This window comes from Rousettus aegyptiacus, unplaced genomic scaffold, assembly GCF_014176215.1.
Source record: "Rousettus aegyptiacus isolate mRouAeg1 unplaced genomic scaffold, mRouAeg1.p scaffold_m13_p_4, whole genome shotgun sequence".
Classification (NCBI taxonomy): Eukaryota; Metazoa; Chordata; class Mammalia; order Chiroptera; family Pteropodidae; genus Rousettus; species Rousettus aegyptiacus.
The window spans coordinates 108,552,527-108,564,570 of NW_023416307.1; the positions used below are offsets into that span (position 1 = coordinate 108,552,527).

General features: G+C 36.0%; 1 protein-coding gene across 4 annotated transcripts in view; it reads right to left on the minus strand.

Annotated features, from left to right (window-relative positions):
* The window catches only part of PTPRG (protein tyrosine phosphatase receptor type G), a 630,255-nt gene that overhangs the window by 465,591 nt on the left and 152,620 nt on the right, over window positions 1-12,044 (minus strand). The window lies entirely within an intron of this gene.

Sequence of the window (12,044 nt, forward strand, 5' to 3'; positions counted from 1 at the left end):
GCTTCTGAAATCAAATGTTCATTTCAAAAGTAAAGAAATTTCTTTCCTATAAACTTTCTGCAGTGTTAAGTGCCATGGGTTTGCTTAGCTTTTAATACTCAGAAAAGATAACAAGGACAGCAGGCACCTGGGCTACTTATCCAAGAACCTTCCACCTGCTACTTCTGGATAAATTCTAATTGGTCTAGGTCAATCATGCTAATCCTGTTTCTCTTGTGAGTGATTGGATTAAGCGTGAAGATGAGGATCTAGTTCCAACCAATGAGATAGGAGTAGTGCGTTTGTAGGAACATTTCACTTGCTCTCAGAGCCACGAGAAAGGGATATTTCCTCTTCTTTTGCTGAAATTTATTGGAACTGCTGAAGTAGGAGTAAAGCCTTGAGGAAAGTGACTCTAAGGATCACACCTACTGACTAAGGATGGTAAGACAGTGGAGGTAAAAGATGCTGCCTGGAGGTGCCCTGCCTCTAGAGGGCTGTGCAAAACAATAAACTGCCCTTTCATTAAGCCAGGAGAGTCAGGAGGTGTCTTCCAGAAGCTACAACATGGTGACATACAAAAACAAATTCTTATACTCACATACACCCCTGGAAATGAATTTGGAAGAAAAATCCTGGTAATTTTGCCAACCAGGAGTACTCTGTGACAAAGGGAGGCAAATCTTGACTAGTTCTCTCAGGCACAGCAGGTACTTGGTCCAATTGGCCATGAGTGTTGAAACTTCCTTTTCACACCCCAGCGGATGGTGAGAGAAAAGGCAATCTTTACAAGAAAAGGATGTCATAAAATAGCTCATTAGGAGGTGGTGTAAGAAAGTAAAAGCCACAGGACCTTCAAAAAGTGTCAAAATCACTCCCCAAGAAGAGAATATGGACTATGTACTTCACAACAGCGAGGTGAAATTACCTCCCATTATCACAGTGCGCCCCAGAAACAGAAACAGTATAAATGGCTTCTCTCATCTCTTCAGACACTAGTCAAACAGCCAGGTAGAGGTCCGTATTTCATTTCCTGCAAAAATTTCTCAAATGACCAATCAATTCCAAATGTATTAATGGCATGCATGCCCTGCTAAAAGGAAGAACACTGTCCTAGCACTTGGAGCTGGGGGCAGGGTATAGAGAAAAACGGGTTCCAGAGGAAAAAGAGGCCAAGAGTAATTGGGGCGGAGCAACTAAATGATACCTTCGGGAGCAGCAAATTTACATGCACCTTCAGGAAGGAGCTTGTTTTCTTCCCAGGGAATGGCCTTCAAACTGGAGAATGTGGATCAACATCAACAGGAAATCTGGATCAAATGGTTCCGTGCCCAGGGAAGATCCCAAGGTCAACATTATTCACTAAGTGGTCACGGAGTATAATACATACCCTAAAATACTGCCTCTATCCACCCTTTCACTCTCTGAAATTCCCTCCATCATGATAAGCAAGAATAATATTTAAAACATTTAACAAATCAGAGGCGATAACTACTAACAATGGGTGGTGGAGAATGTGTTAGAGGTCCACTATCCACTGGTCAATCTCAACGAAGTTCCCAAATGGGAGGAGTGGCCAGGTGACAAAGAGGAAATTCAAGGGGCTTGCACCAGTGTATATTTTAAGATTTTTAATAAATCAGTATGACAGTACCAGGACCAGGATATATAATGAGTCATACTTTTTTAAATTAGAGTATAAATATTTTATTTTCCTTAGTTATGATGCCAATTCAAGAAAACTCTACGTCCTTTGTGATTTTACACATTACAGATATAGAATGATATTATGGCATATAAGAGGTTTTTCAATCCTTCTAAGATGGATCTCCTAAAGAAAAAGATTTTGCCATATTAGAATGCCAGCTGTACAACTGATGAGTTAAAATTTTTCTTTAAACTGCCTCACATTTTATAAAATTTTAAATATATAATTAATGATAAACTTAATATACCAAAATGGAAAATTACCATGGCTTGCCAGACATGGAGAGACCTAAACAATAATAAAAATCACAAGATCAAATTCTAAACTACTCTATTAGCTAAAATCTCTGAGCAAGACCTGTCTCTGTTAAAAAGAGATACTGGCAAGTGACAAAAAAAGTGTTATGGACCTATTAACACGAAATTATGAGTTTCTCCTTGATAAAGAACTCAATAAGAAATGACTTTATTATGTGAAAGTCCTTAAATCAGTCATTTTTCATGACTTAAAATGACATTTGATACTACACTCAGAGAAAACATTATTATTATACACTATGGTATTATTAATGAAAAGTTACTAGAAAGCATCTAGTAAAGTTTCTAAAGTTACTAGAAAGCATCTCTAAAAATAGCAAGATTCTACACTATATATATATAATATATATTATATATCGTGTATTACATATATACCACTGATTTGTTTTTTAATCTAAACAAGGTCTTGATGTGTGATAAAAAATGAAGTTTAATGGGGCCTAATAAATGAATCGGAGGACAGGTTTAATGGCAATAGAGACAACCAAGAAGGTACACTACCCTTAATGCTACTGATCTCAAACAGCGGCATAGAGATGGAGGTGAGGTTAATTTCGGGATCTCTTAAGAAACCACTGAAGAAGAAGGAACATCACCACTTCACATTGTCATCAGACTGGAATAAAACTCCAGGTGAACTGACCACAAGAGGACTGTATGAGATGAAAGACTTTTGCTCAGGTACAAGATTATACTTAACCTTGTGAACTGAGTTCCCTTCTGCATTTAAAGAAAAAGAGAGAAAATACAATCCTTAAACACACATTAGACACCTATTCACCTATGTATTAGCAACAGTAAGAGTTCACGATCCAGTGCAACAGTTCTCCCTTACCTTTATAATGCTCCGGCCCCACCAATTAAAAGAAGAGACAAAGTTAGGAGTAAGAGTATAGTTCAGCTTAATCATTTCAATAGGGGAAAGGCCAATAAAGTGTTATTCAAGGTGATATATATCAATGCCATTTTATCTGCCGAAAAAAAAAATATCCACATAACACAGCTTAACAATATCCAGAGGGAAAAGATAGAATGCTCCTCTGTTTTATATAATCAGAGAGTGGGTTTTATGAACCAAAGCAGATATAATAAGTAAGTACATTTTGTTAAGTTAGAAAGGAAGATGAATAGCCTTTAAGTAAATCACACAGCACATGCAAATCATCGCTCTCCAATTATTAGGCATGTATAAGCCTAGGTATATTTTTCCTTTGAACTTCTAAATTAATCATGTCGCTCCACTGACCCACACTCCCCCAACCCCTGCCCCCAAGTAGATAGTTTCAAAAGAGGTAACATCACCCTTTTAAATTTATGACCAGGAAAAAAGATGTTTGACTTAGATCTCTCGCAGATATGAAAAATACACACTTATAGATAATTCTATATGCCTTCTACAAACTCACTAAATTTATAGATTACTGAATATTAGGATTTATGTTATATCAAAGCAAATATTGACCATATCTCTGCCTAGGTCAATATTTACTGCTTTGTTCAATAAATCTTGAAGTTCATTTTCAAATTGAGTCAATATTAGTTCACTAATTTCCGCATGGTTCATATCAGCATTTTACAAAATTTGAAGTGCTAGTGAGAATGTATGACCTCAAAATTTTAGATATGGCCAATTAAAGAGCTTTTGTTTTCCCTCCCCTCAAAATTATTACAAAGAAAGCTGCCTTAATTCCCTACAATACAGCCATCTATGCTAAAATAAAAGGATTATTTTAGAAAATGTTATGCATGTACTGGTATAAGAAATAAAAATATTCTAGATCTAATTCTACATATTAAAAAAGTACAGAAATGTTAATGTAAAAAGGCACTATCCTTCATTTCTCAATAACAGCAATTAACTTGTGTATAGCTGCAGACTTTTTAGCTCTATTCATGAATGGGACCTGATTGCCCCTATTGTTTGAATATATCTTATAGACCAAACTATTTCATTTTGGTAGATATTTAGTAAGCATTCCATCATAAGGATGTATTATAACTACTTGTGTCCCTAATGATGGTTACTTAGGCTGTTAAACACAATGTTATTCTGAGGATATCCACAAGTGTATCTGAAAGACAGATTCCTAAAAGTGGAAGTACTGGATCAAAGACTATTGATATTTAACATTTTCACAGATATTGCAAAGGGGCCCTCCAAAAAGGCTCCATCAATATAAAAGATGTGGTATATACATACAATGGAATACTATTCAGCCATAAAAAAAAAAAATGGAATTTTGTCATTTGAGACATGGATGGACCTTGAGGGTATTATGCTTAAGTAAAATAAATCAGAAAAAGACAAATATCATATAATTTCCCTAACATATGGAATCTAAAAAATATAACAAAGGAAACAAAACAGAAATAAATCCATAGTTTAAAAAACTGATAGTTGCCAGATGGGGGTAGGAAAGCAGAAAAAGTGAAGTACAGACTGTCACTTATAAAATTAGTCATGGAGATGTAATGCACAGTATAGGGAATATAGTCAATTATGTCATAATTACTATACATGCTGTCAGATAGGTACTAGATTATTGTGGGGATCACTTCATAAAGTATAGAAACATAGCAATGTTGTACAGTTGAAACTAATAAAACATTGTATGTCAACGATAACTTAAAACTGTTCAAGGTATCCTAAGCATCTGGCAACACATTTTTCTCTTTTATACATAAAGTCCTGATTAGCGTGTGACCGTATGTTTTTTCTCACCCTATCTATCCTTGTGATTTAAAAGAGTACCTATAGAAAAAAAAGGTGTTCCACAATGTGTTCCCCAACTTGAGGCCCACCAATTCCAAAACATTTAAGTAGAACAGGGAAATATAAAGACTAATTACAGAGAAAGGTTTCCCCAAAACAATGTATAAAGTTTAAAGGGTATAAGAAATACGAATAAAACACTTACCACATCTAATAGGTTCAAGTCTTTTTTTTATCTTTATAACCAACATACCGTTCCTCATTAATTCGTTTTAAACTAAATGCAAAGTCATCTTCAATCATCCTTGACAATTCATTTTACTTTCTCTTCCATTCACGAACGGCAATAAATTCCCATGGGATCTTTCCTTTTATCTCTCAAATCCTTGATGATACAACCCCATCATTTTTCATCCTGCCCTCTTTCTCACTGACGAATCTTAACCCTACAACTAATAGCTTTACTCAAACGTAAAACCAACTTAACCCATTTCCATCATGAAATCCTTAACAACTCTCTATCATCCTCAAAAGGATGTTTTAGGTCACAAGTAGAATACTATTAGAACGTTTCGTGGTCCAACTTAGATACTCTATTATTCCCTTAACTCTCTCCACCCTACCATATGCTCTAGACCTGCTGAGCTGCTTCCAGTTCCCCAGTCACCGCCAGATCATTTCACGCCTCAAAGCCTCTGCATGTCCTGGCAAACGAACAGCTGCCCATCTGTAATGCAGCAATGCTGAGAAGCTTCTCTGGCCCCCTCCCATTATAGCACAATACCGGACATACAGTCAGCAATTAATAAGTTGTTGAATGAATAACTTCTGTTTACAAACCACAAATAGTTTAATAGGGAACTATGGAGAAGATAAACTTCAATTGTAAAATGTAAAGGGAAGACTGAAGAGTTAGGTGAGAGAGGAATCAAACTAAGCATCAAGGCAGAGGTAGGTACCTTTGAGCTGGGCCTTGAGAAGATAGATCTTAAGGCTGACTCCTCCCCGACAGGATGGTTCCATCAGATCAGAAGGTCTCTATTGCAAAGGAAATGCCTCTGGGGAAATGATTCCCTTAAGAGACTCTGTGTGAGGCTTAGGTAAGTGACAAAAAATGCAATAGTATTAACATTAAACTTTGAGGTTCTGCTGTGCTTTCTATTCTTCTAATGACAAAGGCAGACTTATGTAGGCATGTATATTTTGCTTCACCTTGTATAAACATTATTTAAAAAAGGCATGGAAATGTTATTTTAAGAATTTAATTATATCTTAAGTTCACCAGGGGAGCTCGTTACTTAAAGGGATCCAACGGTGAGACCTTTTGTAAATCCCCCACTAATTTATCTGAAATTCATGGCGGGATGCCGTTAGTGGGTTCCTAAGCACAGTCTATGGCATGAGTTCATTTATTCATCCACTTGAAAAATATGCACCAAATATGCATAAAATAAAATGCTCTGGAACATACCAGGAAAAATAAGGAGTTATAAACTATATTAATCTTTGTCCTCAGGAATTTCTACATTTACCTAGAGAAATAAGACACGCGCCTACACACAAAGACACACACACCTGTGTGTGTGTTATAAAACAAGATGCTTATATGAATTGTGTAGTGGGATGGCATATAATTAAGAGCCAAATGGATAATACCTATTCCATTCCAGGGTAGAGGCCAAGAATTATACCAGGTTATTACATATATTACCCCTAATCCTCAAAGCCATCCTGCAAGGTATGTCCGTTTATCTCCATGTTACAGCTGAATAAATCATCAAACCCAAGGACAATTAGAAAGAACCTTGTATATGTCCTCCCACGATTTCCTGGCCATGGCACAAATACTTCTTAGAATTATCCTGTTTGACCTTCACATAGCAAAACACCAGACACTTCTTGCAAGAAATTTTGGTCATTGCCATGTCTTACTTTTGGATTCCTCTAACAATCAGAAATGTTCCCTTTGATTTTTCTACAGAGAAGGAACATGAGCTATAGATGGTTAAAAATTGCTGAAAAACAAAAAGAATAAGTAAAAATGGGGTAGGAGGAGAAACCACAGTCCATTTTTCTCCAAAGTCTTTGAGAGGGAGAAGACAAAACAGATAGCTTTATAAAAAATGTCTCAAATTTTCACTTGAACTTGCTCCAGATTGCTTATTTCTCTTTCTGGTGACGATGACCTACCTAGTACATGTTACTTTTGTATAATAATTACAGAAGTTCTGGGCAAATGCCAAAATTCATGAGCTGTCATCACCGCAAGTAACATAGAAAAATATCTGTGTTTTAGTCAAGTAAAATGAACGGAAATTAGTTTAATATTTTCAATGAGATGCTCTTATTTGAGCTATACTTTTTTTCCTCGGTGTAAATCAACGTGAAATGCGTAAGGTCTGTCACCCTTCTCTCCATCTTGGTATGAGGAAAATAAATCCAAAGATATAAAGCAATCTTGAAATTACATTGCTATTGTTAACAATAATATATTTATGTTCTGCTTCACATATCTTATTCATGTTTTCACATTGAACTCAGATCTATTACAATCCACCTCTTTATGGCAGATGAAATTAAGAACCAGAGAGATAAACAATCTTCAGATGATCACAGTGGGATTAGAACACATATCTCCAGGCTCCTCCGGTCCTCTATTCTAAAGCTGTAGGTGTCACAATGGCATTGTCTGGGAAGCCTACAGAAGTTTTCTGGCATTTCAAATATAAATAGGATGTATGAATTATTCAAGGTGATGCAACTTGGCTAGTACTAAAGTGAAAAGTTACACTAATATTAATGAAACACTATTGTGACAATTTCCTAAAAATAAACTATCCACAGCACAAATACTTGATGCAACACTCACGTGACTGTGATGAAATGCCACTGTAATAACCACATCAGTATCATTCACCAAACCCCACTCACACGAAGGCAACCTAGTGAGCCTAGTAATCCAGCCACTCATTTCTCTCCTGCAGCACATTCCACTCCATCTTTGTTCCTCCCAAGTCCTCTCCAAACCAGGGCCACCAGAATCACTATGAATGCAAAGTAGAACACTTGCTGAGGATATTCCAACTCAAGGGAAATAAAGGCCAGGGGGAAAAAAAGACATGTTCCAAATCTCTAAACGCTTCTGTTTGAGTTAGGTTAACATCTGCTCAAAAATCCAGGCTGTATCAATGTAAGCAGAAGGTGGCAAATCTTTTCTGTAAAGGACATGTCATAATATTCTAGACTTTTTGATCAAAGGTCTATGTGGCAACCACTCAATTCTTCAATTATAGCATGAAACCAGCCAAAGACAATACTCAAAGGAATAATAATACATAGATGGGTGTGTTCCCATAAAACTTTACTCACAAAAACAGGGGATGGTTTGTAGTTTGCCAACCAATTCCTGAACCTGAGGATAATTGCTTAATCCCCATTCCCAAATCCCAAAGGGTGATCCTTGTGAATTACGAATGATAGAATTTAGCTTGTAGTTCTCTGTACCACCTAATGACCACCCACTCTGTCAAACACAGCTACCTAATAAGAATTCCAATAACAATATCAATAGCAGCAAAAGTATAATAGTGTCAAAAAGTTCAAGAAGTAATATTAGGTACTTTATGTCTCATTTTATCCCTCTAACAACTCTATGAGGGAAGTGTTTGTAATTATTCCTACATTAAAGATGGGGAAACTGAGGTTCCGAACAATTAAATGCCCTCTCAATTTCATAAAGATATTAAGAGATGAAACTTAGATTTAAACTATAGTCTTTATAGTTTAACTCTAAGTCTAGGCCTAGTCACACACCAGGCCTTGAAGCACCAATGGCAGTAACTTAGAAGGAACAAAGACAAATCTGTGAATTAGAGGCATGAAATTAAAACCTGGACCATTAAACCAGTCCTTCCGAAGTGGCCAGATTTGCTTTTGCTAAATTTAAAAAACATTTCCCTCTGACAAACAACGAGCCTTTATGGTGGCAGCCCTACTTTTAAAGTAATATTTATACCTAGAGGTATATATCTGCGGCTAATAGATCAACAGCATCTGATTTACTGTGGTTTAAATGTCCTGGTCTAAATTGCTGAAAGCAACAGGCAACAACTCTTATTCCTTCCTGCCCTTTCTTTGTCTATTTGTCAAATGCTAAGGAATATCTCTGATGAAACCCAAATCTTCTTGACATGAGAAATGATATTCTACCACTTCAGTGTCAGGGGAAACATAGTTTGCCACCCCAAAATATGCCTTTTGGGATATAGGTTATTTTAAGCTCGTCATTTTTAAGAAACAAAAGGCTCAGGAAAAACCTTTGACTTCCCCCCACAACTGCCTAAAAGAACTCAGAGAGGACCTGCTCCAAGAAGGGAGATAGCATCCATCATAACTAACTAACTAAGTTTAATAAGAACTAGTCTGTGATAGACAAGGAGGAACCTAGCAAAGCTCATTTGCTCAAAGTCCTCCTGCGTTCCATCATTTCGCAATGGCTCAATAAATACTTGTTTACTAAACATTAGCTCTTTTCATCTTCTTATAAATTGCCTTACTTCCCTCTGAAGTCCTAGACCTCTACTTCCGTCCCCTTCTGTACCCCAGCATGACATATATATCTCATTTTACCTTACTGTCTTTGGAATTTTTATACTTATGTGAATTCCCCATGCACACATATTAAAACTTAATTTTCTCCTGTTAATCTGCCTTATGTCATTTTAATTATTAGTTCAACCAGAAGAACTTTCGAAGAGCAGGATGAAGTTTAATTTTTCCTCCCCCCACAGGTGTGAAGCAACCACTCATATGGTGGAATTTTCAGGAAGAATATGTTAAAGCGGGAGGACTACATACTATGAAGTAATACCTCTCTCATTCTTTTCTTCTCCTTTTATTTTCTCCACTACACCTAGCAGTGACTTCACTGGTTCTTCCAAACCAGTCCATATGTTTCTAGGGGATTCCTCTTATAACTGCCTTACCCCAATTCCAGAAAAGAAAAAAAAAAAAAAAAATCAGTTAGAACACGGTGGAGGGGGAAAGGGGAGGTAGATGGGGTAAAAAGGATCAAATATGTGGTACCAGAAAGAAATCTAACTACGGGTAGTGACTACACAATGCAATATATATATATGCTTTACTGTTGAATTGTACACCTGAAACTTACTAGATTTCATTAACCAATGCCACTCATAATAAAAATAAATTTGAAAAATAAATAAATAAACAAAATAAAACAAAGACAAACTCATAGATACAGAAAACAAACCGGTGGTCACCAGATGGAAGCAGGGTTTGGAGGGATGGGAGAAAAAGGTAAAGGAGATTAAGAAGTACAAATTGCCAGTTATTAAAATAGTCAAGGGGATGTTAATTACAGCTTAAGGAATAGAGTCAATAACATTGTAATAACTGTGTGCGGTGTCAGATGGTACTTGACTTTCCCCACAACTGCCTAAAAGAACTCAGAGAGGATCTGCTCCAAGAAGGGAGATAGTTAAGAACTAGCCTGTGATAGACAAGGAGGTACCTAGCAAAACTCATTTGCTCAAAGTCCTCCTGCGTTCCATCATTTTGCAACAGCTCAATAAACAGTTGTTTACTAAACATTAGCTCTTTTCGTCTCCTTATAAATTGCCTTACTTCCCTCTGAAGACCTAAAGTATATAAATGTATAATCACTATGTTGTACATCAGAAACTAATACAGTATCATGTCAACTGTAATTGAAAAATAAATTAAAATATACCTCCCCCCCAAAAAAAATTTCAGTGTTCATAAATAAAGTTTTATTAGAACACAGCCAGTTTTTCCAGTATTTCCTATGGCCGCTTTTTCACTAAGATGGCAGCTGTGTAGTTGCAACAGAAACCATAGGCCCCGCAAACACTAAGATAATTTACTATCTGCATCTACATAGAGAAGCATGCCAAACCCCTTAAGTTCAAACCTCATCCCCTCCAGAGAGAGAGGTTCCCAATGCATTCCAAAAATACAAAATAGCAACTCATTAAGTCCACCAGAGTTAATGACATCAACAAAGCTTCACCCCACAGATGGCATCACTTACGTCCATTCTTAAGTATAAGTAATGGGAAAAGTTTAAGCCTTTCATTCCTTCACTGCCATTTTCAATTGGAGATGCTGATGGGATGTAACTTCCAATTTCCTGACTAACAGCATTATTATTCTAAATTGATGAACTGTAAATAGCAGGCCACTTTATGCCTCTTCCTAATTGATATTGGAGCCACAGAGTACAAATAGCAAAGATAAATTTACTTTGGGTTTCTTAGCAAGAAGCTATATATATATGTAATTTTGGCTTCCATCTCCAAATTTCCTTCATTTATCAAAAATGTTGACAAAAAGTCTCTAATTAGATCATTTTAATCACAAGAAACTGGATGTGATGGAAGACTTCAGAATCACTATCTGTTCTTTACAAAACAAAACTGATAGGCTCTTCTCCCTGTAGGGGCAGGAGATTTATCAATAGACAAAAGGATGCAAAAAGCCAATAGATAAGGTGTAATTAAAGATCAGGCCTATAAATTTTATGCTGACATAAATTTAAGAGGATTTGCAGGTGGGAATTCAAGATTTAGAACCTGAGTATCATTATGAAAATAATATCTTTCAGTTTTCTATGCAATAACATTGCATAATACATAGATTTATTATTAAGACTAATACTCTGTGCCTCCGAGCCCTTTCATACAAAGAACTTGAATTATTCAGTGCCAAAGTAATTTCCAGAGTGGTCTATCTTCTTCAAGCATTCCTTATTTAGCTACAATACATTTTCTATATTTTTTTGAGCATCAAAATCTTTTAGAAATAGCAATCCACCTATCATATTTTTGCCAGTTGGTAGAGGCATAATTTAGAAAGGTCTGTGTATTCTTGTAGGTCTTCATTTTTTCTCCTTAAAATATAAGAAAATTATGTCCAATGTAATATTCAATATGGTTATAATAGGGCTCTCTTTCTTCACTGACTCAAAGACTAAAAGTAAAAATCAAAATGAAAAGAATTGCAAAATATCACAGATTAGAAGGCTGAGGTATATTCAACTAAGATCTGATTTAAAAATAAAGGTGCATTTCTTAGATTAAATCATAATGGATCGTTTAATATGTGATGCTTTATAAAATTTAGCAGACATTTATGAGCTCAAGACTAGCTTATATTTTCTGCTCTCTGAAATCACAGTCACTGAAAAGACAGAAAAGGCTACATCTTTTGGAAAATTACAAGTTTGGTACAATAACCCATTAACAAGTAAAGTTCAGAAAATTAATTGAGGGGAAAATGCAAGCTG